Source organism: Hemitrygon akajei, chromosome 5 (genome assembly GCF_048418815.1).
Source record: "Hemitrygon akajei chromosome 5, sHemAka1.3, whole genome shotgun sequence".
In the NCBI taxonomy this organism is placed as follows: domain Eukaryota; kingdom Metazoa; phylum Chordata; class Chondrichthyes; order Myliobatiformes; family Dasyatidae; genus Hemitrygon; species Hemitrygon akajei.
In genome coordinates this window covers 33,001,187-33,025,557 of record NC_133128.1, presented here as the reverse complement: position 1 = coordinate 33,025,557, position 24,371 = coordinate 33,001,187, and the positions used below count along the sequence as shown (strand labels likewise).

Here is a 24,371-nt window from a genome sequence, read left to right as displayed (position 1 = left end):
TTTCGCTACTGAAAGCTCTTTGTAAAGAGAGATTGTTTCCAGGTTGCAGGGTTTTAGTTCTGTTCTTTCTGCCCAGTGTGCATGTGTGTATAGCCTTCCCGCTATGCACCGCGTTTTCAGCGTAGCTTGTGCTGCATCAAAGTGACCAATTAGATTAGATTAGAGTACAGACTGTCGCAAACATCAATATACGGCACTCGCTGGTGATATCCTGCAAGGTAGTTTGCTAGCATGGCGGAGGCTGTACGAAAGAAGGCGAAAACGTACAACTTCCATCCAGAATGGGAAGAGGAATTTCTATTTACCTTGGTGAAAGACAAGTGTGTATGTATGTTGTGCCACCAAACACAAGCATTGACTAAAAGAGGGAATCTGGAGCGGCACCACAACACCAACCACCAGAAATTTAAAGACACCTACCCCCCAAAGAGCGCAATCCATGCCAGGAAGTTTGAGGAGCTGAAATCGGGGTTGAAGGCCCAGCAATCGTTTTTCACAAAACATGCTGCTCAAAGTAAGGCTGCTATTGAAGCATCATTTCGTGTAAGTCACCTTTTGGCTAAACACAAGAAGCCTTTTACAGATGGCAATTTATTCAAAGAAGCAATAGCCATTACCGCAGAGACTGTTTTTAATGACTTTAAAAACAAAGACGATATCAAAACTGCAATACATAATATACCGCGTGATCTTGCAACAGTGACAAGGAGTCTCAAGATGGCGCTCATGGAGTAAACCGCATCTAGGCTTTGCTCCAAACCTTTTACGTTTTTTTAACCTACAAACACCCCTTAAACTTATTTTAAAGGGGTCTAAACATATAGAATTTTTCTTTTTAAACTATTTGAATTATTCTCAACTTGCTGAAATGTCTAAAGCAAAAGAACCGAAACAGACGAAAGAACCGTTAACTTTAGAAGTAGTTGTGAAGTTTATAGAAGCTAAATTTGAAGATCTGGAGAAAAAATTACTTGGAAGATTTACACAGTATGACGAACGTTTGAAATCACTCGAAGAAAAGTTCCTGACCCTTTCACGGGAATCAAAAGAACAACAAGCAAGCATTTTGGTTCTTGAAGAAGCCGCTCGTAAGAAGGATCGTATAATCGAAAAAATGCAAGAAGAGCAAACTTCGACGATCCAACAGATGGATTGTTATAAAGTTAAAATTACTGATTTGGAAAATCGTTCTCGAAGACAAAATCTTCGGTTAATTGGGATCCCGGAAAAATTTGAAAGCGGTGATCTGACCGTTTTCTTCTCTAAATTTCTAGTGGATGTCCTGGGCGCAGAAGTCCTGGATAATCCCCCGATAATCGATCGGGCTCATCGGGTGTCCAGATTTCAGGCAGATTCAAGTCTGAAACCGCGGCACGTAATTCTTAGAATCCATTATCCTCATATCAAAGAACGTCTGATTCATGCGGCTCGTAAAAAAGGTATGATAACCTATCAAAATTTTAATTTTCGCATTCTGGAGGACTATAGCCCGGAGGTATTACGGGCTAGGCTGGCTTTCAGATCGGTTATGTCGAATTTTCACCAGAAAGGCTACAAGCAAGCGTTGCTGTTTCCAGCACACCTGAGAGTCACCCTTCAAGATGGATCTTTTCGGCTGTTTAAATCGCCAGCGGATGCTCAAGGTTTCCTGGAACAATAACATTTGATCGGGCTGACCAATGTAATTTAGCCTATAGATTTGGATCTGTTATAGATTGACGTTTGGGGTTTTTTTTTGATACGGTTCACATGTATTTCTTACATACGGTTAAAGCTCTCTTTTTTTTTACTGGGCTTATTCTGATTTTATATTTTTATATATTATTAATCGATTAGCGTTGAAAATGACCTATTAGGGTTATTTTTTTTTTCTTTTTTTAAATCGATATACGCTCTTTTTTTTACACTTTTAGCATTTGAATATTAAGATTGGGAAAAAATAAAATGGCGTTTCTTCTTCCCGACAGACTCCAGTGTTTGTAGCGTCATAACTGTTTTGATGTGTTTGAAAGTTTTAAACTTTCATTTATTGTTTTAATTTTTTTTTAACCCTTTTGTTTATATACATTTATAACATTAATTTTATATTTTAACTTTTGCTATATCAACCCTTTTTTATAATGTGGGTTGTTTGTATTTTTTTTAACTTTGTTACGTTTGAGTTGCCGTCTTGAGACAAGGGGGTAATTTTAGTATTAGATCGCTCGCTTGCCTCTGTTTGGCTTTTTTCCTGGGGTTTTGAGGGTGGTGGGAGGGGGATTTTTCTTTTTTTTCTTTTTTTTTTGCTTGCTTTTTGCTTAGTTTTATTTCATGGGCTTATATGAAACTACAAAAATGGCTGCAGTGCTGTGACTTCCGGTTTCCCTTTGAACTTACTTCCCTCTTCCGGGTTCATGAGTTCACTTTTCTTTCAAACCTATATGTTAACTGTAATATATATTGTCAATATGGATAAGACTATTAACTTTGTTTCTTGGAATACTAATGGTTTAAATCATCCGATCAAACGGAAAAAAGTATTCAAAGTATTCCATAGAATGAATGCTAATGTTATTTTTGTACAAGAGACTCATGTAAGGAAGGTGGATAGTCAGAGGTTGTTTAGGTTTTGGAAGGGCCAACAGTATCACTCAAATTCGCAAGCCAAAGTGAGAGGTGTTTCTATTTTTATAGACTCATCAACTGCTTTTATACATCATGAAACAATTTCAGATCCGCAAGGTAGATTTTTGCTTATTACTGGTTTACTTTTTAATCAAAAAGTTGTTTTAGTTAATGTTTATGCTCCAAATATTGACTGTCCTGAATTTTTTAAATGCTTATTTACATCCTTTCCTAATCTGAATCAATATAGATTGATAATGGGCGGGGATTTTAACTGTTGTCTAAACCCTTTGATGGATAGATCCAAGCCCACTCAAACTTTTCCGAACAAATCGGCTTCTCTTATTAATTCTTTTATGATTGATTCAGCTATTTGTGAAATTTGGCGTTTTCTACACCCTAATGACAAAGAGTTCTCATATTTTTCCCATGTGCATCATAATTACTCAAGAATTGATTACTTTTTCATTGATCAGCATTTACTTATAGACGTTATGGATTGCAAATATGACTCTATTGCTATATCTGATCATGCACCTTTGAAGTTATCTATTAAGGTGACGGATTCATATATTAGTACTAAAGGTTGGAAGTTTAATCCTGTTTTACTGCAGGACTCTGACTTTGTTAACTTTATTAAACAGCAAATTGATTTGTTTTTCTCAATAAATTCTACAGCAGACATCTCTAGTGGAATTCTGTGGGATACTTTTAAGGCATATATTCGTGGACAGATTATTTCATATTCTGCCGGAGTTAGGAAACGAACTAATTCTAAAATATTAACATTAGTTGATAAAATTAAGGCAATTGATAAGATTTACTCATTGACCCCTAGTAAAGAACTTTATAAAGAAAGGGTGGAACTTCAAATGGAGCATAGTTTATTATTAACCTCCTCGATTGAAAGTCAGTTAATTAAATCGAAAGCTCAATTTTATACATATGGAGATAAGTCTGGTAAACTACTAGCTAACCAATTGAAAATTGTTTCGGATAAGCGACAAATTACTAAGATTCGCAAACAAGATGGTACTTTGACGATTGATCATAAAGAGATAAATAAAGCCTTCCAAGATTTTTATAATTCTTTATATCAATCAGAATGTACTAAAGACTCTTCTATAATGAGTGAATTCTTAAGGAAATTGAATATTCCAAAAGTAACTGTTGAGGATAGTGCATTTTTGGACACACCTATTACGGAGTCTGAAATAGAAAAGGCTATTTTCTTAATGAACTCGGGTAAAGCTTCGGGTCCAGATGGTTTTTCTGCAGAATTTTTTAAATCCTTTTCTTCTATACTTTCTCCTTGGCTTTGTAAAATTCTTAAAGATGCATTAAGTATAGGTAAACTACCACAATCTTTTTATGAAGCTTCTATTTCCTTAATTCTTAAAAAAGATAAAGACCCCACTGAATGTGCATCCTATCGGCCTATATCTTTGCTGAATACGGATTTTAAGATTTTTAGTAAAATTTTGGCTATTAGATTAGAAAATATATTGCCTCGGATTATTTCTGAGGATCAGACTGGATTTATTAAAAATCGCTATTCATCTTTTAACATTAGAAAATTAATTAATATTGCTTATACCTCTTCATCTAAAATCCCAGAATGTGTCATTTCCTTAGATGCCGAAAAAGCATTTGATAGAGTTGAATGGTCATATTTATTTAATACTTTGCAACATTTTAATTTTAGTTCAAAATTTATATCATGGATTAAATTAATATATCAGAAACCTTTAGCTTCGGTCTTCACTAATAATCAAAGATCCCCTTTTTTTCAGTTATTTCGGGGTACAAGGCAAGGTTGTCCTTTAAGTCCTTTATTATTTGACATTGCTTTGGAACCCTTGGCTATAGCTATTCGTGAATCACCCAATATTTTAGGTATTACCCGTGGGGAGACGATGTATAAGGTATCATTATATGCAGATGATTTGTTATTATATATATCTGACCCTGAAAGATCTATTCCTGCTATTTCTTCTTTGCTTGCTCAATTTAGTAATTTTTCTGGATATAAATTGAATTTTAATAAGAGTGAACTTTTTCCATTAAATATGCATACTTCAATTTATAATCAGGTACCATATAGAATTGTTACAGACTATTTTACTTATTTAGGTATTAAAATTACTAAAAAACATAAAGATTTATTTAAAACTAATTTTTTGCCTTTAATAGATCAAATTAAGCAACTTGCTAATAGGTGGTCCCCACTATCTTTGTCTTTGGTAGGTAGAATTAATGCCATTAAGATGATGATACTACCTAAATTTCTATATCTATTTCAAGCATTACCAATTTTTATTCCTAAATCTTTTTTTGATATAGTTGATTCTAAAATATCTTCGTATTTGTGGCAGAACAAAAATCCTAGGTTAGGTAAAAAATATTTACAGAAGCCTAAGAAGGAGGGCGGTTTGGCTCCACCAAATTTAAGATTTTACTATTGGGCAGTTAATATACGGTATTTGATATTTTGGATACAAGAATCGACTACAGTTGCTGGCCCACAATGGGTAAATTTGGAATGTAAATCTGTGCAAGATTTCTCATTGATCTCAATCTTAGGATCTTCACTTCCTTTTTTGTTATTCAAAACGAATAAACAGATAACTAATCCTATAGTCAAGTATACATTACGAATCTGGTTTCAATTTCGTAAATTTTTTGGTTTGAATAAGTTTATGCTGTCAAGTCCTATAACATCTAATTACCGTAGATTCCGGACTACAGAGCGCACCTGATTAAAAGCCGCTGGCTCTAATTTTAGAAATAAAATCAATTTTTTAATTGTAAAGGCCGCACCGGATTTTAGGCCGCACCGGATTTTCGGCCGCAGGTGTCCCACGTTGTAATATGAGATATTTACACAGAAAGATATTACACGTGAGGATTTTTTAAACTTTTAATTAAATCCATATGGTAACAAAAACAAATACATATTGCAAATGCTTTTTTTCGAACCGTGCCCGTAACGCGGCTACTTTTAAATATACGTTGCGTATACTTCTTTACTGAACAACATTCCAATATCTCCTAACGACTGGTAAAAAATATATATACTGCAGCCTACCAGGAAAAGTTATTGATCGCCTTTAACTTAAAAGCAGCGTTTCGCTCAGATCTAATGCCGCTCCGCCGCTCGACCCCCACCTTTCCGTTTATCGCAAACGGCATTTTTCCCACAAGACACCGCGAAACCGGGTGTGACGTCATAGCATCCCGCGATGTAGTACAGAAAACAAATATACCGGTAGTTAAAACTCTTCTAACTTTAACTAGAAAATGAATTACTAAGCGAAAATATTATAAACTAAATAACTGCCATAAGGCAGCACAATGCTTCGAGTGTTTTCCATGTTGATGAGGGTGAGTACAAATGACTGATTTACAATAATTTAATTGTGAAAGTGCGCTTGATTTATCGTACAATTTCATTGGACCTCTGTGAACTACTCATCAATTTTATTGGTCTACTGTTATGAGGCAAAATGTTTACGAGGCGGCATGAAAAAAATCATGTATTAGCCGCTGCGGATTAAAGGCCGCAAAGTTCAAAGCTGTTCAAAATGTGGGAAAAAAGTAGCGGCTTAAAATCCGGAATCTACGGTACTTTTTTCGACCATCATCTATAGATCAAGCCTTTTTTTTTATGGAAAACAAAAGGTATAACATATTTTCGTGATCTGTTTTTGGATGATAACATTATGTCCTTTGAACAGTTATCTAATAAATATAATTTATCTAAAACCCATTTTTTTAGATATCTACAAGTTAGAAATTTTTTATATAATGAACTAAAGTCTTTTTCGAAAGAATGTCCATTGGACATTACAGAAAGAATTTTAGCTCTTAATCCTTGTCAAAAGGGCTTAGTAGCTATCATTTATAATATGATTATGAATGTACAACCAGATATATCAGAAAAAATTAAGAAGGAATGGCAGGAAGAACTGCATTGCCCTATATCTATTGAGCAATGGGAAAAAATTTTATTATTGGTAAACTCATCCTCTATCTGTGCTAAACATGCCCTAATACAATTTAAGGTTGTACATAGAGCTCACATGTCTAAAGATAAACTTGCTCGATTTTATTCTTATGTTAATCTAACCTGTGATAGATGTCATTCTGATATAGCTTCGTTGACTCATATGTTTTGGTCTTGTCCTTGTTTACAAAACTATTGGAAAGATATTTTTAATATTATTTCAAGAGTCTTAAATATTAATCTCCAACCACATCCTTTTACCGCAATTTTTGGTCTACCAATGATAGATAATAAGTGTTTATCCGCTTCATCCCAACGAATGATTGCATTTGTTACACTAATGGCTAGAAGATCTATCTTACTGAATTGGAAAGAAATTAACCCTCCAACTGTATTTCAGTGGTTTTCTCAAACTACTTCCTGTTTGAGTTTAGAAAAAATTAGAAGTGTGGTTTTTGATTCTTCAGTTAAATTTGAGGAAACTTGGAGACCATTTATTCAACATTTTCATATGAATTAAATGGTCTGATCCTGAACCTTATTGCTACTATCCTGAATTGTGTGGATGGAGGTTGGGAGTCATTGGCACTACTGGATGTATTTAACATTATGCGATTGCCCATGTTGGTTAGTTTTTTTTTAGTTGTTTTTTTTGGGGGGGGGGTTTCTTTTTTTTTCTCTCTTAATTCCTTTACATTATACTATGAGTTTGAGAGACTCTATGTATTGATTAATACATATTTGATTGTTAATTAATCTATTATGTACTCTCAAATGTTTTGTACTAATATTTTTCTTATGTTTTTCTTAAAAATTAATAAAAAGATTTGAAAAGAAAGAAAAGAACAGTGACAAGGAGAGTAGTCACTGTCAGAAGACGTGGATCAACAAGTATTAAAGGACTTGTCACTCTGTGAATATTTTTCACTGCAGTTCGATGAATCCCTGATATAATGCAAACAGCTCAGCCTGTTGTATTTGTCAGAATGGCTTTCTAGGATTTTAAAACAAAGGAGGACTTCCTCACTCTTGCAATTAAAGGAGAGAATGAGAGGTGAGGATATTTACAATGAGTTTTAAAAATATGTCCGTGAAAATGACATCCCCATTCATGAACTGGTGACAATTACTACTGATGGGGTCCCAGCAATGTGCAGTGTGAGCATCAGTTTTATAGCACTGTGCCATAATGACCCTGATTTTCCCACCTTCCTGGATTATCACTGTGTGATTCATCAGCAGGCCTTGACTTGGAAGGTCGTGGACTTTTCTCACTGTTGGTTAAACTGATAAAACTTGATTTGAACAAAAGAGCTTCAGCACCACTTATTCAAGGAGTTATTGGATGAGCTCGATGCCGCTTACAAAGACATAATTCTTCATGCTGATGTTCAGTGGTTGAGTCGCGGCAAAGTGCTGCAACGATTTGTTGACTTGCTGCCTGAGGTAAAGACTTTTCTGTCGACAAGAAACGACGAGCACGAGGAACTGTCAGATGATGCGTGGCTACTGGATTTAGGGTTTCTGACAGACCTAATGGCTATAACAACGAGCTCATGGGAAAAGACCGACACCTTATCCACATGATAAATGCAGTAAATGCATTTAAGGCCAAGCTCAGCGTTTGGATTTCAAATTTAAAGAATGGGAGGCTTGACACACTTACCCAACTTGGAACAAATGTTACAGGCCATCAAGGAAGAAAATGCTTTTCGCCCTGAGCAGTACTGTGCTTACCTAGAAAAACTGGCAATAGAGTTCGATCAGCGTTTTGGGGAGTTAAACATCTTGAAAGATATTGCTGCATTTATTTCAAACCCATTTCTACCAATTGATATAGAACAGATAGCAGCTGAAGTGTTTGGTGTACCAAGTGATACCGAAATGGAAATAATTGATTTGCAAAATGATATTGAGCTTAAACCAAGATCAAGGGATGGTGACTTCTGGGACCTTGTCGGCAGGGAGAAGTTTCCTCATTTCACCACAGGTGCACTGAAAGTCAGTGCCTACTTCGGGTCAACGTATCTATGTGAAATTGCATTTTCACAGATGAAAATTATTAACTCTAAGTACAGGAGCTGTCTTACTGACAGACACCTCACAGACTGTCTCAGACTGGCTGTCTGTAGTTATGAACCAAATTTCAGGGAACTAGCAGAAAGTATTCAGCCCCTGTCATCACACTGAGTGCAATAGTCAATTTTTATTCATTTATTTTTTGTGTTAAAATAAAATTAAATAATGAAACTTAGAATTAAAGGTGTGAAGTATTGTAATATTCTTAAAGAAAGACAGCTACGGCCTGTTTGATATGCTAGTTACAGTGTTTTCTTGTTTGAATTAATTTGAAAGTTTGACAAAAGTATTTTGTGTAATTCAAATACAATTAGCCCAAATAAAAGGCCTCAAATTGGAAATACAATCTGAGCTGTATTTTCTCTAAACGATTTAGTAGATAGATCTTGCCTTTCACTAAAGGCGAGGTGAGGGGATTTTGGGCTTAAAAAGGTTGGTGACCACTACTGTACACAATACTCCTAATTAGACCTCACCAATGTATTATACAACATCAACATAACATCCCATTTTCTGTACTCGGTACATTTATTAATGAAGGCCAATGTCCCAGAAAGCATTATTTACAACCCTATTTCAACGAATTTCAACTACAGGTGTCTCTTTCAATGAATTATGTACCTGTATTCCAGATCTCTTTGTTCTACCACATTCATCAGTGCTCAATCGTTCACTGTGTAAGATCTACCTTAGTTGTTCCCACTGAAATTCAAAACCTTTCCTTTGCTTTCTCTGACTGAAGCCTCAAAGAGCTAAAGCCTGAAGTTTACCACTCTTGACTTTGTCCACTCCATCGATGGCCGCTGCAACAATGGCTTCTGCACTTGCCCCGCCTTCCTTTAATTTGCTCTTGCTAATTAATCCCAACCACTGGTTGCTGGTCAGAGGTCAATTACAATGTCGCAACCCGCTGCTGCCTTCTTCTACTTGGGCCTGTGTGAAATCCCCTCCTCTTAAACTTCCAATGTCCAGATCAGTCTCAGATCAAGCTCTAAAACACCCTGTCTTCTAGAGGCACAAGTCTGGATTACTAGCCTTCTTGCTTCAAGGTGGCATCTGTTACTATTTCAGCAACTATTATACTTTTTTCAGACGATTATTTTAGTAATGTGGTTCCACGTTACTTGGCAACCTTTCTGGAAGGCTTTGCATAAATACTAAAAGATTACTCTTCTAACTGCAAGAACACAGAAAATCAGCAAAAGAGTGAGCTAGCAGACCCGTCAAGCCTGTCCTATCTTTAAATATGATCATGGCTGATCAATACTGGCCTCAGCTCCTCTTTTCTGTTGCTCCCCATAATCAACAACTCCTCAACCGCTCAAATATTTATCTACCTCCATCTTAAACGTACAAATTCATTTGGCTTCCGGCATTCTCTGGGGCAGAGAATTCCAGAGATTCACCAGCCTGAGTGAAGCACGATTTTGCTCTTCTGTGAAATGTAATATTACAATACTTATCTAAAGCCAAAGCAAATGAAGTGATCAGGATGCAACTCTTTTCAAATGCATAAATAAATAAGCTTGGCGTTGGAACTTACATATTCATCCATTGAGTATGAAACACAATTTGCCACCTTGTTGATGTGGGATTGTTGCAATAATACTCTTAATTCTTAGGGTTGGGTGTGTATTATTACTAATACAAAAACTATCAGCAGTCTTTGCCAATGTTAAGTTAGGACTTATCTTAAATAGCATAAATTAATGAATATTTCAATCAGCTTGTAACTTATCCTTTTATCTTTTTCAATCATCTTCCTGCCTTGTACACAATCGGTCCAGGGTACCTTTACATTGAAATCTCTGAAATTATACAATGAAAGATTACAGAATAAGGCATTCAGCCCACTATACGTGCCAGATCTTTGGAAGTATTCCTATGAATTCTGTTTTCCTATTCTTCCAGTTCTCCAAAAAATTTATTTTCCAAGTATTTATCTAGTGAAAGCTTGCACTGATCTACTTCAAGGCCTAAATGTTAAGACCTGCATGATAATTGTGTTTCACATACAAGTCATTCAAATCTCCTCTACATCAGCGCTGTGTAACATAACAATGACAACGTTTTGCATTTCCATTCATCCTACTAAAGTGGATAACCTCACATTTCCACACGTTAAACACATTAAAATGTTTTTCATTTGCATGCGGGAATGCAAATTGTATTGATTTTACAAACATGCCATTCCTGATCGTCAGCAATCCAATCCCTTAGCTCTATTCAACCTGTCATCATTTGCTGGTTGGTCAAGTTTTGCATGTCTAATTGTCTAAAGTACAATGCTTTTTCCTACTAAATGATAAATTCAATATGCATGTCAACAATTCATGGGAACTCTATTTGCACTAAACTTCACTAAAGTATGCAAACGTAGAGGAGGCATATAGTGCATCCCCACTGCCTTCATTGGGGAAAGCTGATCACAACCTGGTTTTGTTACAGCCCAGATATAAATCAATTGTGATGAGGCATCCCACTACCACACACTCTTTTAGGAAGTGGAAGTGGACACACTCTTTTAGTGAAGCTGAACAGGCCCTGAGAGACTGCTTCGGTACTACTAACTGGGATGTACTGCAAGGGGGGCTCTGTGGGGGCGTTGAGGAGGTCACTGAATGCACAACGGACTATATTAACTTTTGTGTGGATGCAGTTGTCCCTGTTAGAACTGTTCGCTGCTATCCCAATAATAAGCCCTGGATCACTAGTCACATCAAAGGCCTCCTAAACCAGAAGAAGAGGGCCTTTAAAGATGGTGATCGGTTGGAGCTTAAAAGAGTTCAGAAGGAACTCAGAGTACAGATAAGGGGGGCAAAGGAGCAGTATAGGAGGAAGCTAGAACAAAAGCTGCAGAAAAAAAGCATGAAGGAGGTGTGGGATGGGATGAAGATCATCACCGGATGCGGTGCAAAGCGGGGGGCGAACATAAGTGGAGATGTGGAGAAAGCGAACCAGCTGAACAACTTCTTCAACAGGTTCGACAGCTCAATCTCATCCTCACCGCAGAAATCCACACCAGGCTTACTTCCCTCACAGGAAAATAGCCACTCACAGGAGACCTTGCCCACGCCCAGGATTACGGCTGCACAGGTGGAAGGTCAACTGAGGAAGATCTGTACCAGCAAGGCGGCTGGACCGGATGGAGTTTCCCCACGATTACTGAGGGCCTGTGCGACTGAGCTGGGAGAACCACTACAGCGCAACTTCAACATGAGCCTGGAGCAGAGAAGAGTACCCAGACAGTGGAAAACATCCTGTATTGTCCCGGTACCGAAGAAACCACAACCAAAGGAGTTGAATGACTTCAGACCTGTTGCCTTGACATCGCACGTTATGAAGACCATGGAGCGGCTGATAATACAGAATCTGAGGCCACAAACCAGGCACGCCCAGGATCCTCTTCAGTTTGCGTATAAGGAGAAGGTGGGAGTGGAGGATGCTATCACGTATTTGCTGCACAAATCACTCTCTCACCTAGAGGGGGTCAGTTGTGCTGTGAGGATTACATTCCTTGACTTCTCTAGTGCCTTTAACACCATCCAGCCCAAGATCTTAAGGCACAAACTAACGGAGATGGGAGTAGACTCTCACATGGTGGATTGGATAGTGGACTACTTGACAGATAGACCTCAGTATGTGCGGTTGGGAGATTGTAGGTCTGACACGGTGGTCAGCAGCACAGGGGCGCCACAGGGAACCGTACTCTCTCCGGTCCTGTTCACCCTGTACACATCAGACTTCCAATATAACTTGGGAGTCCTGCCATGTGCAGAAGTTCGCTGATGACACAGCCATAGTGGGGTGTGTCAGGAATGGACAGGAGGAGGAGTATAGGAAACTGATACAGGACTTTGTGATATGGTGCAACTCAAACTACCTGCGTCTCAATATCACCAAGACCAAGGAGATGGTGGTGGACTTTAGGAGATCTAGGCCTCATATGGAGCCAGTGATCATTAATGGAGAATGTGTGGAGCAGGTTAAGACCTACAAGTATCTGGGAGTACAGTTAGACGAGAAGCTAGACTGGACTGCCAACACAGATGCCTTGTGCAGGAAGGCACAGAGTCGACTGTACTTCCTTAGAAGGTTGGCGTCATTCAATGTCTGTAGTGAGATGCTGAAGATGTTCTATAGGTCAGTTGTGGAGAGCGCCCTCTTCTTTGTGGTGGTGTGTTGGGGAGGAAGCATTAAGAAGAGGGACGCCTCACGTCTTAATAAGCTGGTAAGGAAGGCGGGCTCTGTCGTGGGCAAAGTACTGGAGAGTTTAACATCGGTAGCTGAGCGAAGGGCGCTGAGTAGGCTACGGTCAATTATGGATAACTCTGAACATCCTCTACATAGCACCATCCAGAGACAGAGAAGCAGTTTCAGCGACAGGTTACTATCGATGCAATGCTCCTCAGACAGGATGAAGAGGTCAATACTCCCCAATGCCATTAGGCTTTACAATTCTACCGCCAGGACTTGACTTAAGAACTTTTTAAAAGCTATTATTAATGCTTTTTGAGATAGTGATTTAGATGCATATCATATTTTTTACTGAGTTAAGTATTGTATGTAATTAGTTTTGCTACAAGAAGTGTATGGGACATTGGAAAAAAAGTTGAATTTCCCTATGGGGATGAATAAAGTATCTATCTATCTATCTATCTAAATTATATCTAATCTAAACTATTACAAAACTATATCTGTACATTTGAAAATCCCCTAAATTAGATAATACAGTTGGCCCTCCTTATCCGCGAGTTCCGCATGTGCAAATTCAACCAACCGTGAATCGAGAAAACCCAGAAGTGCTCTTCCAGCACTTGTTGTTCAAGCATGTACAGACTTTTTTTTCTTGTCATTATTCCCTAAACAATGCAGTATAACAACTATTTTACATAGCATTTACATTGTATTAGGTATTATAAATAATCTAGAGATGATTTAACATACGGTATATGGGAGGATGTGCGTAGGTTATCATGGATCGGGATTAAAAAAAATCCGAAGTTCTCTTACTAAATAAGTTGGAACAGGTACATCCGGTATTATTTAGCGTCAGTTAAGTCAAATGTTTGTCTTAGTATATAGTACATATTTTACCTTTCTATGTATATAAAACACTTAAGAACATAGTTTCAGTGCCGGACTCGGGAACAGAAGTTCCTGAGTTCGATCCAGTGACAGATCACCCCTGAGCACACTCTTCATCTGTGTCTGGTAAATGCGGTGGATCAAAAACCCAAAACCCCAAATCCCAATAATTAAACCAGTGCCTTGCTTAGTAATAATTGTAGCTTTCATTGGGGCAGGGCCTTTCTCACTTTACCCTTTAAATTTTTCCGGTCGTTGACCGACTGTAGCCTAACGCTTTTCCAATGACCGATGGCGTTTCACCTCTTTCCGATCGCTTTATTACTTCCACTTTATTTTCAATCGTGATTGTGATTATTTTTGTGAACAGAAACACTGCAGATTCAGAGCTCCGCCGTCGGGTCCTAATGTCCACAGCACTGAGACAGGTTAAATAAGGACTGGGGTTCTGCTGGGTCTTAAGGTCTACCGCATTGAAACCGGCTGAATAAGGGACTTGAGCATCTGCATTTTTTGGTATCCGCGAGGGGTCCCGGAACCAATCCCTCATGGATAAGGAGGGCCGACTTTACTGTGGTCATAAAGCTTGGGCATCAGTGCAGCATTTCAATCTTTGCATGGAAATGGATGGAATTAAAACGTTCACAAAGAAAGATGGTTTTGGCTGTCAGAGGTTAATTATCCCTGCACCACGACATCCCCACAGGAGCTTGAGTGGTGTCCCAGACTCAGTATCTCCAGAAAAGTGCTAGGCATGACCCGTTCCTAAATACCATACCAAAAAAACCATGACTGCTACCATAAACCAAAGACTCAACTGGATCAACCACAATGACTATAAGAGCAAATTGATGTCTAAGTATCCTCCAGTGAGTGACCCAACATCTGATAAGAGTCATAGAACACCACAACACAGAAACAGACCCTCCGCCCACAGTCCATGCCTAACTATAAATCTGCTTAGCCCCATTAACCTGCATCTGCTCTCTAAACCCCTCCCAATCATGTATAAAAACATAAGAACATATATGTATAAGACCAGGAGACACAGAGGTAGAATTAGGCAATTTGACCCTTCAAGTCTACTGTCATTCCATTATGGCTGATTAATTATCCCTTTCTCCTACCTTCTCCCCGTGACCTTTGACATCCTGACTGAACAAGAACCTCAAATGGTAAGACTCTTGGCAGTGTGGAGGATCAGAGGGATTTTGGGGTCCGAGTCCATAGGACGCTCAAAGCATCTGCACAGGTTGACTCTGTGGTTAAGAAAATGCACAATGCATTGGTCTTCGTCAATCGTGGAATTGAATTTAGGAGCCGAGAGGTAATGTTGCAGCTATATAGGACCCTGGTCAGACTGCACTTGGAGTAAAAGAGAAAAACGAAAAAAATCAAGAAACTCTCAACCTTCGCTTTAAATATACTCAATGATTTGGCCTCCACAGCCATCTGTCGCAATGAATTCACAGATCCACTACCCTCTGGCTAAAGGAATTCCTCTTCATCTCTATTCTAAATGGACGTCTACCCTGGAAGTCCTGTGTTTTAACTTTCCATCTAACTCCCTATATTCTCTCTTCAAGTCCTCCTCCCTTTTCCTACCCATGTCATTGGTATGTACCATGACAGCTGACTGCTCACCCTCCCCCAATAGAATGCAGTGGACCCAATTTGAAACATCCCTGACCTTGGCACCTAGAAGGCAAAATACCTTCTGGGTGTCTTCTTCATGTCCACAGAATCTACTGTCTGCTCCTCTAACTATAGAATTCCCTATCACTACCGTTCTCCTCTTCTTCCTGAGCCACAAAGCCAGACTCAGTGCCAGAAACACAGTTGCTCTGGTTTCCCTTGGTAGGTCATTTCCCCTCCCCCAACAGTGTCCAAAGCAATATATTTATAATTGAGGAGAATGGTCACAGGGGTACTCTGCATTGGCTGCTTATTACCTTTCCCTCTCCTGACAGTCATCCAAATATATGTCTGCTGCAACATGGGGGTGACAAACCCTTGTAAATCCTATCTATTACCTCTTCATTCTCCCTGTATGACTCTGGCTTCTCTCATGAAGGCATTGTCTAATCCAATTTAATACTCCCAGTCCTTTCTGCCATCTACAAAGACTAAGTTAAGAACATTGTAACATATTTTTCATGTGCCTAGAAAAGTGTAGTGACAACAAGAAGCTCAATGCCATTTAGGAATATGAAGCCCATTAGATTGACACTCATCAACTACCATAAACATTCAGATCCTCCACCACTGCTCTACAGTAGTTACAGCATATCATCCACCAAAGGCACCACAATCACTCATCCAGGCTGCTTCAACCCCACAAACAGACAAGGACAGCAGCTACATGGAAACACTACCCTCCAGGTTCCTTTCTAAATCATACAAAGACCTGGAAATATACCACCCATCCTTCATCATCACTGGCTCTAAATCTTGGAAATCACAAGCCAATTGCACCATGGGACACCTTCACCAGTAAGACTGCAACAGTTCGAGAAGGCAATCACCACCACCTTCTTATGCCCAATTAGGGATGGGCAATAAATGGTTAGATCCCAAAGATGATTAATTCCTTGACAACATACCTTCAAAACACATTTACTATATGCCTATTAAAGTACATATTCGATTTTAAAATAGATACTTTATTGATCCCAAAGGAAATTACAGTGTCACAGTATCAATACAAATACAAATAAATATTAGAAATAAAAAATAAGTTACCTCAAACAGTCTAACAAGAGGGGTTCATCATTTCCCCAGCTATAGGTTGACTTATTATATAGCCTAATGCCAGAGGGTAAAAATAACCTCATATAGCACTCTGAGGGGCAGCTCAGTTGTCTTAGTCTATTACTAAAAGTGCTCCTCTGTTCAGCCAAGGAGGCACGTAGAGAGTGAGAAACATTATCCAGAATTGCCAGTATTTCCATATGGTCTATCACAGCCTCTAGAGCTACCCTTTCAAATCAGCTTATTGAGCTTGTTGGCATCAGCTGTGTTGATGCCATCACCCCAGCACACCACCGCATAGAACATTGTACTGGCAACATACTGGTAGAACATGTGATGGAGAGGCCTGCATACTCCAAAGGACCTCAGCCTCCTCAGGACGTCTCTGGCCCTTCTTGTACACAGCCTCTGTGTTGGTGCTCCACCCAAGTCTGTCATCTAGGTGCATCCCCAAGTACTTGTAGGTCCTCACCATCAATAGTAACGGAGAGCAGTGCAGGCTTCGTATTCCTAAAGTCCATCACCATCTCCTTTGACTTACTGATGCTGAGCTACAGATGCTTCAGCTTGCACCATTTGACAAAGTCTTCCGCCAGGGCCCTGTATTCATCCTCCCATCACACACTCAACTACTTCTGAGTCATCAGAGAATTTCTGTATATGACATGACTCAGTGTTGTATCTAGGTATACAATATAAACAGGAAGGGAGCCAATACAGTCCCCTGTGGGGCCCCAGAGCTGCTTACAGTCATGACTGACGCACAGCTCTGAAGCTGCATAGACTGTGGTCTGCCAGTCAGATAGCATTATCCAGGATACAATGGAAGAGTTAACCTGCAATGACTGAGCTTCTACCCTAGCATTGGAGGTACTTGAGAAATCAAAAAACATGATCCTCACAGTGCTGCCCTGCTTATCCAAATGGGAGTAGGCTCTGTTCAGCAGGTAGATGACAACAATATTGACTCCAATGTGCTCCTATAGGCAAACTGCAGGAGATGGAGGGGGTCAGTGAGACAAGACCAGCTTCTCTAGAGTCTTCATGATGTATGAGTTCAGGGCCATTGGATGGTAGATATTCAAGACTTTTGGTTGGCCTTTCTTGACCACAAATAATGTTTTCCACACAGATGGGACCCTTTCCAGGCTGAGACTCAAGATTGAAAGTGCACTGGAGAACACCACACAGTTGTTCAGCAAGCTCCTTCAGGACCTTGGGGTTCACACCATCCAGTCCCAATGCTTTGTCATGTCTGAGTTACCCCAGAGCCCTTCACACCTGCTCAGTAGTGAAGGTGAGCCCATGATGACTGGAGAGTTGATGGAAGGTGGGGGCTGGGGGAGGTGATGATTGGTACGATAGCAGTTGGTATGTGGAGGTGTGGATGGCAGGGCAAGGAAGGGATGTAGACAGATTATTATTCATGCCTAGTAAAGCACCAGTTCTTATTATATGAACCGACAAAGTCAAGGTAATACAGTCATCTATTATTCATTGAGGGGCATAGTGTACTCAGGCATTAATGTACTCAACAGCCTCTCTTTAATGCAATACATTTATAAACTGGCAACTCACTTTCATCCCAAGTCCTAAAATCATTTCTGGTAATAGAAAGAGAAAATAGATTTGAATAATTTTATTCATCTCACAGTTACAAAAGATGTTATTTAGTCTAACATTGCCAAAATAGCTTGGTAAGCCATTATTAGCTCCCGCCACTGTCTGTAAGGAGTTTGTACATTCTCCACATGACTGCATAGGTTTCCTCCCACATTTCAAAAACATAGTTAGGATTCGTGAGCAATGGGCATGCGTAGCAGCACTCACACAAGCCCCACTGATTTGATTTTGACGCAAAATCAACGCATTTCACTGCATCTTTTGATGGTTTGGTGTATATGTGACAAATAATGTAACAGAAGATTATGTGGATGTGAATGGGACACCCAGATGGTATGCTGCCTTCCAGATGTCGGGGTCAGGAACATCTCGGATTACATCCACAAATTTTGGAGAGGGAAGGAGAGCAGCCAGATTTCTTATTACATATTGGTACCAATGACATAGGAAGGAAAAGCAAAAAGGTGCTGAAAAGAGAATTTAGAGAATGAGGTAAAAAACTGAGAAGCAGGACCTCCCAGGTAGCAATTTCTGGATTGTTATCTGTGCCACATTGCAGTGAGGGTAGAAGCAGAATGATTTGACAAATTAATGTGTGGCTGAGAAGCTGGTACTGGGGGCAGGGCTTCAGGTCCTTGGATCATTGGGATCTATTCTGGGGGAGGTATGACCTGTTCAAAAGTGCCAGGCTGAACCTGAACACAAGGGGAACCAATATTCTCACAGGCAAGTTTGTTAGAGCTGTTGGAGAGGGTTTAAACTAATTTGGCAGGGGGGTGGGAATCAGAGTGAAGGGACTCAGGACAGGATGGATGGTAAAAAGCAAAGATAGCATGCAGTCAGACTGTCAGGAAGGGTAGGCAGATGATAGGACATAATTGCAGCCATGAGGGTGAATAGTGCATTGGGGATGCAGAATCAGAAAAATACAGTACTCAAAGTGGTATATCTCAATGCATAGAGTATAAGAAATAAGGTGGATAATCTTGTTGCACTATTACAGATCGTCTCAGGTATGATGTTGTGGCCATCTCTGAGTCACGGCTGAAGGATGGTTTTAGTTGGGAGCTAAATGTCCAAGGTTACATATCAGAGGGATTGGAAGATAGGCAGAGGGGATGGTGTGGCTCTACTGGTAAAGAATGGCATCAAATCAGTAGAAAGATGTGATAAAGGATTGGAAGATGCTGAAATCCTTGTGGGTTGAGTTAAGAAGCTTCAAGGGTAAAAGGACCCTGATGGCAGTTATATACAGACCTCCCAACACCAGCTGAGATGCAGACCACCGATCACAACAGGAAATAGAAAAGGCGTGTCAAAAGGGTAATAATATGAGTCATGGGAAATTTCAACATGCAGGTCGATTGGGAAAATCAGGTTGGAGATGGATCAAGAGAGTGAGTTTGTTGAATGGCTACAAGATGGCTTTTTAGAGCAGTTTTCCATTGAGCCTACTGGGGGATCAGCTATACTGGATTGGGTGTAATGTAATGAACCGGAGGTGATTAGGGAGCTTAAAGTAAAAGAGCCCTTAGGAAGCAGTGATCACAATATGATCGAGTTCAACTTGAAATTTGATAGGGAGAAAGTAAAGTCTGAAGTAGCGGTTATTTCAGTGGGGTAAAGGAAATTACAGTGGTATGAGAGAGGTGTTGGTCAAAGTAAATTGGAAGGAGGTGCTGACAGGGATGACAGCACAGCAGCAATGGCTGGGAAAAATGAGGAGGTGCGGGATAGATGTATTCCAAAAATAAAGACCGTGGCTGACAAGTCATTACTAATGAAAAGATGAAATATGAGAGCTTGCTAGCAAACAATATCAAACAATATATCATGGTGCTAGAGGACTGGGAAATTGCAGATATCACTTCACTCTTTAAGAAAGGAGGAAGGCAACAGAAAGGAAATTGTAGACCAGTTAGCCTGACAACAGTGGTTGGGAAGATGTTGGAGTCAATTGTTAAGGAAGAGGTTATGGAGTACTCAGTGACACAGGACAAGATAGGACAAAATCAGCATGCTTTCCTTCAGGGAAAATCTTGCCTGACAAACCTGTTGGAATTCTTTGAGGAGATTACACATAGGACAGATAAAGGAGATGCAATAGATGCTGTATATTTGGACTTTCAGAAGGCCTTTGACAAGGTGCCACATTTGAGGCTGCTTACCAAGTTAAGAGCCCATGGTATTACAGGAAAGTTACTGGCACGGTTAGAGCATTGGCTGATTGGTAGGAGGGAGCAAGCGGGAATAAGGAATCCTTTTCTGGTTGACTGCCAGTGAGTAGTAGTGTTCCGCAAGGGTTGGTGTTGGGACTGCTCCTTTTTATGCTGTATATCAATGATTTAGATGATGGAATAGATGGCTTCGTTGCCAAGTTTGCAAATGATATGAAGATTGGTGGAGGGGCAGGTAGTGTTGAGGAAACAGGTAGGTTGCAGAAGGACTTAGACAGATTAGGAGTATGGACAAGAGAGTAGCATATGAAATACAATGTTGAAAAATGTATGGTCATGCACTTTGACAGTAGAAATAAATGTGCAGACTATTTTCTAAACGGGGAGAAAATCCAGAAATTTAAGATGCAAAGTGACTTGGGAGTCCTTGTGCAGAACAACCTAAAGGTTAACTTCCAGGTAGAGTCAGTGGTGAGGAAGGCAAATGCAATTTTAGCATTCATTTCAAGAGGTTTAGAATACAACAGCAGAGATATGATGCTGACGCTTTATAAGGCACTGGTGTGAGTATTGTGAACAGTTTGGGCTTCTTATCTAAGAAAAAAGTATTGGAGAGGGTTCAGAAGAGATTCACAAGGATGATTCTGGGAACGCAAGGGTTATCACACAAGGAACGTTTGATAGCTCTGGGTTTATACTCACTGGAGTTTAGAAGGATGCGGTAGAGATCTCATTGAAACCTTTTAAATGTTGAAAGACCTAGACAAAGTAGATGTGGAAAAGATGTTTCCCATGGTGGGGGAATGTAGAACAAGAGGACACAGTCTCAAGTTAGAGCGGTGTCCATTTAAAACAGAGATGCAAGAAATTTCTTTAGCCAGAGGGTGGTGAACTTGTGGAATTTATTACCATGTGCAGCTGTGGAGGCCAGGTCATTGGGTGTATTTAAGGCAGAGCCTGACAGGTTCTTGATTGGACACTGCATCAAAGGTTATGGGGAGCAGACCAGGGAGTGGGGCTGAGAAGGTGGAGAAAAGGATCAGCCATGATTGAATGGCAGAGCAGATTCGACAGGCCAAATAGCTTAATTATGCTCCTATGTCTTGTAGTCTTATAAAGCTCATTTTTAATATCAAGATTAGCAATCTGAAGCACTAATATTGTTTCTCTCACAACAGACACCACCTGACCCCTTATATATTTCTGGTGTTTCTGTTTCCATTCAATATTTGAAATATTTATTTTTGGAAATGGGTTTAATTTAATAGCAGTTCTCATCCAGAAATGGCCACCTTAAATTAGCTCTGACCCTCTCTCTGGTGAGAGTTTCAATGAAAGCAGTTTCAAGTATTTGATCCAATCACGAAGGTACACTGGTGGCTCTACTTTGAAAGGCGTATAGGATTCAGTATGTCACTAAAGACTCTTACAAATTCCTACAGATATAAAGGAGCATTATGACTGGTTGCATTATAGCCGAGCTCTACACACATGATCGCACATACAGGATCACAAGGTGTTACAGTGGGTTATAGACTTAGTCAGCTCCACCATGAGCACAATCCTCACCATTATCAAGGACATCCTCAAGAGCTAGTGCATTACGGCAGTGGCATCCATCACTAAAGACCATCACCATTTGGAACATCCCCTTGTCTCATTACTATAATCAGACAGGAAGCACAGGAGCCTAATGACCCAGAATCCACATTTTAAAACAGCTTCTTCCCCTCTGCTATCAGATTCTTATCAATGTACTATGCTGTTGCCACAGAACGATAAATTTCACGTCCTGTAAGCCAGTGATAGTAAATCTAGTTCTGATGTCCCTTTGTTTACATTCATTGTTTTTGAGATGGTATTTATTAATATTCACTTCTACAGCTATCTCCATCCTCAGCAAAAACCTTCAGCTCCAACCAGTTTTAAGGAAAGTTCAAAGACCTGAAGCATTAATTCCTTCTCTCTCCACGAATGCTATCTGATCTGCTGAATACTTCTGTTATAAAACTGTAAAGGACAGGTGCAGAACCAAGCCACTCAGCACCTCAAACCTATTCCAGAATAAAACAATAATACAGCTGATCTATCACGTCCTATACCAATATCCCCTCATTCATCTAATACCCACAAATGCAACAGTATCATCTTTGAATGAATAGCTGAGCACTCACAGCCCTTTCACACAGCAAATTTTTCAGCATTTCAGTCCTAAATGTGCTGGCCTTTATTTTTAATCAATGACCTCAAGTTCTGGTCAGGAAATATATCGCCCTGCTTCTACCAAGCCCTTTTAGAATCATGTACCTTTACAGATTTTATATTTGGGAAATATGTTTTGCAAATGTATAGACAAAATGACAAATAAACAAATTGCAATTGATTTTCCAAATATTGTATTAATTTCCACCACCACCTGAATGTCGGTCACTTTGCTGAACAGTTAACTGCCGGTTAACTGTCAGCTAACTATTACTTGGATTGCACTACCTGTTATGTATAATCTATATTTTCATTTATATTTATCATTATTATTGTTATGAGCAGAGAGACAACATCTGCCGGAAGTAAATTCCTTGTATGTGCATAGGTACTTGGCGATTAAAGTCTGATTCTGATGATGTCCAGTAGGTCAAGAGCCCATGTTTGATTACGCCCTTCATTTCACTTACTATGTAGACTCAAACATGGACTATAATTCAGGGCAAGCAGTATTTATATCTTTTTTCTACAATAAAACAGAATTGCCACAAGTTTTTAGTTATAGGAAGCTGGCTGAAAAAAAAATGATTAAATCAAAACCTGTTTCTAGAGAACTATCATTTAAAGTGACAACAGAAGTTTTTCATCTTTAAAATACTGGTCTTCTTGAGAATTCATTTTTTCTCTCGGTTACGCAGCACAAAACCTCCTATTCATGAAGTGTCAAGTGCCCTGGATCCCAGTCCTGTCTTTACAACAATCGTGGTCTCACCCTCCCCCAAAGCAGGACTCCCATTCATATTGGCAACACGCCTGCGCACAGGCGTAGACAGATTTCCTGCCAAGAATTTACACCATCCACAAGCAAAAAAAAATCCATGAAAGAAATGAAGGTACTGCAATTAATCAGAAAGAGGGGGTAAAATTCCTTGCAATACTCGGGCCTCAAGAGAAAGGGAGAGAGTTGCAGATGATCAGTTGGTTGAACTTCGGATGAATGATTGGGTGAAAGATGCCGGGCCGGGCTGCGCCAGACCAGACAGACCAGGCCCGGCTCCTTTCTACCTTCCTCACGATTACCATCTCCTAATGTAATAGCAAGCTCTGCGGCGGGAGCTTTTGAAAGAAAGTGCCGTACAGACCTGCGGGTGGAGGTTGGAAGCGAGCTCGGCACCTGCCTGCCCTGCCAGTCCAGTCCTGGGCTGTGCTATTCCCCCGACTTCTCTCACCACGACGGGAAATCCCTCCTCCCAGACCTCCTCTGGACGTGGCAAACGGAGGCCAGTGCGCCTGCGTGCACACCTTTCACCTCTGGGGGAGCTGGCAGGCTGCAGCGGGGATGAGTCACGATACTGGGCTGCAGGGTGGGCATATGGGCACGTCCTCAGTCCAAATGTACCATCCTACCGGGGGGGGGGGGGGGGTAGTGGATCAAGCTGCTCCACCAACCAGAGCCAGTGTACCCTCACACACCTCTGTGCGCATTTTTGCAACCTTCCGCCAGAGCTTTGAAACACAGGTGATGATGAATCAGCATTTTGGAGGGATATTGAAGATGTGGTGCTGCAACAACCACCTCTTACCCAATGTTAGCAAGATGAAGGAGCTGATTATTGACTTCAGGAGAAGGAAACCAGAGGTCCATGAGCCAGTCCTCATCAGTGGATCAGGGGTGGACAGGATCAACAATTCACTGTTATTATTTCAGGGGACCTGTCTTAAACCCAGCACCTGAATGCAATTATAAAGAAAGCACAGCAGTGCCTCTACTTTCTCAGGAGTTTGTGAAGGTTTGGCATAACATGTAAAACTTTGACAAACTTTTATTGATGTGTAGTGGA

The 24,371-nt window shown here is 40.0% G+C and overlaps 1 protein-coding gene across 3 annotated transcripts in view; it reads right to left on the bottom strand.

Annotated features, from left to right (window-relative positions):
- Positions 1-23,824, bottom strand: part of tfg (trafficking from ER to golgi regulator) — a 114,907-nt gene extending 91,083 nt beyond the window's left edge. For all 3 annotated transcript variants that reach the window (XM_073045206.1, XM_073045207.1, XM_073045209.1), the window contains exon 1: positions 23,673-23,824. The gene's annotated coding sequence lies outside the window, so the exon portion shown is untranslated. The remainder of the gene's footprint in view (positions 1-23,672) is intronic.
- Between the last annotated feature and the right edge of the window lie 547 nt (positions 23,825-24,371).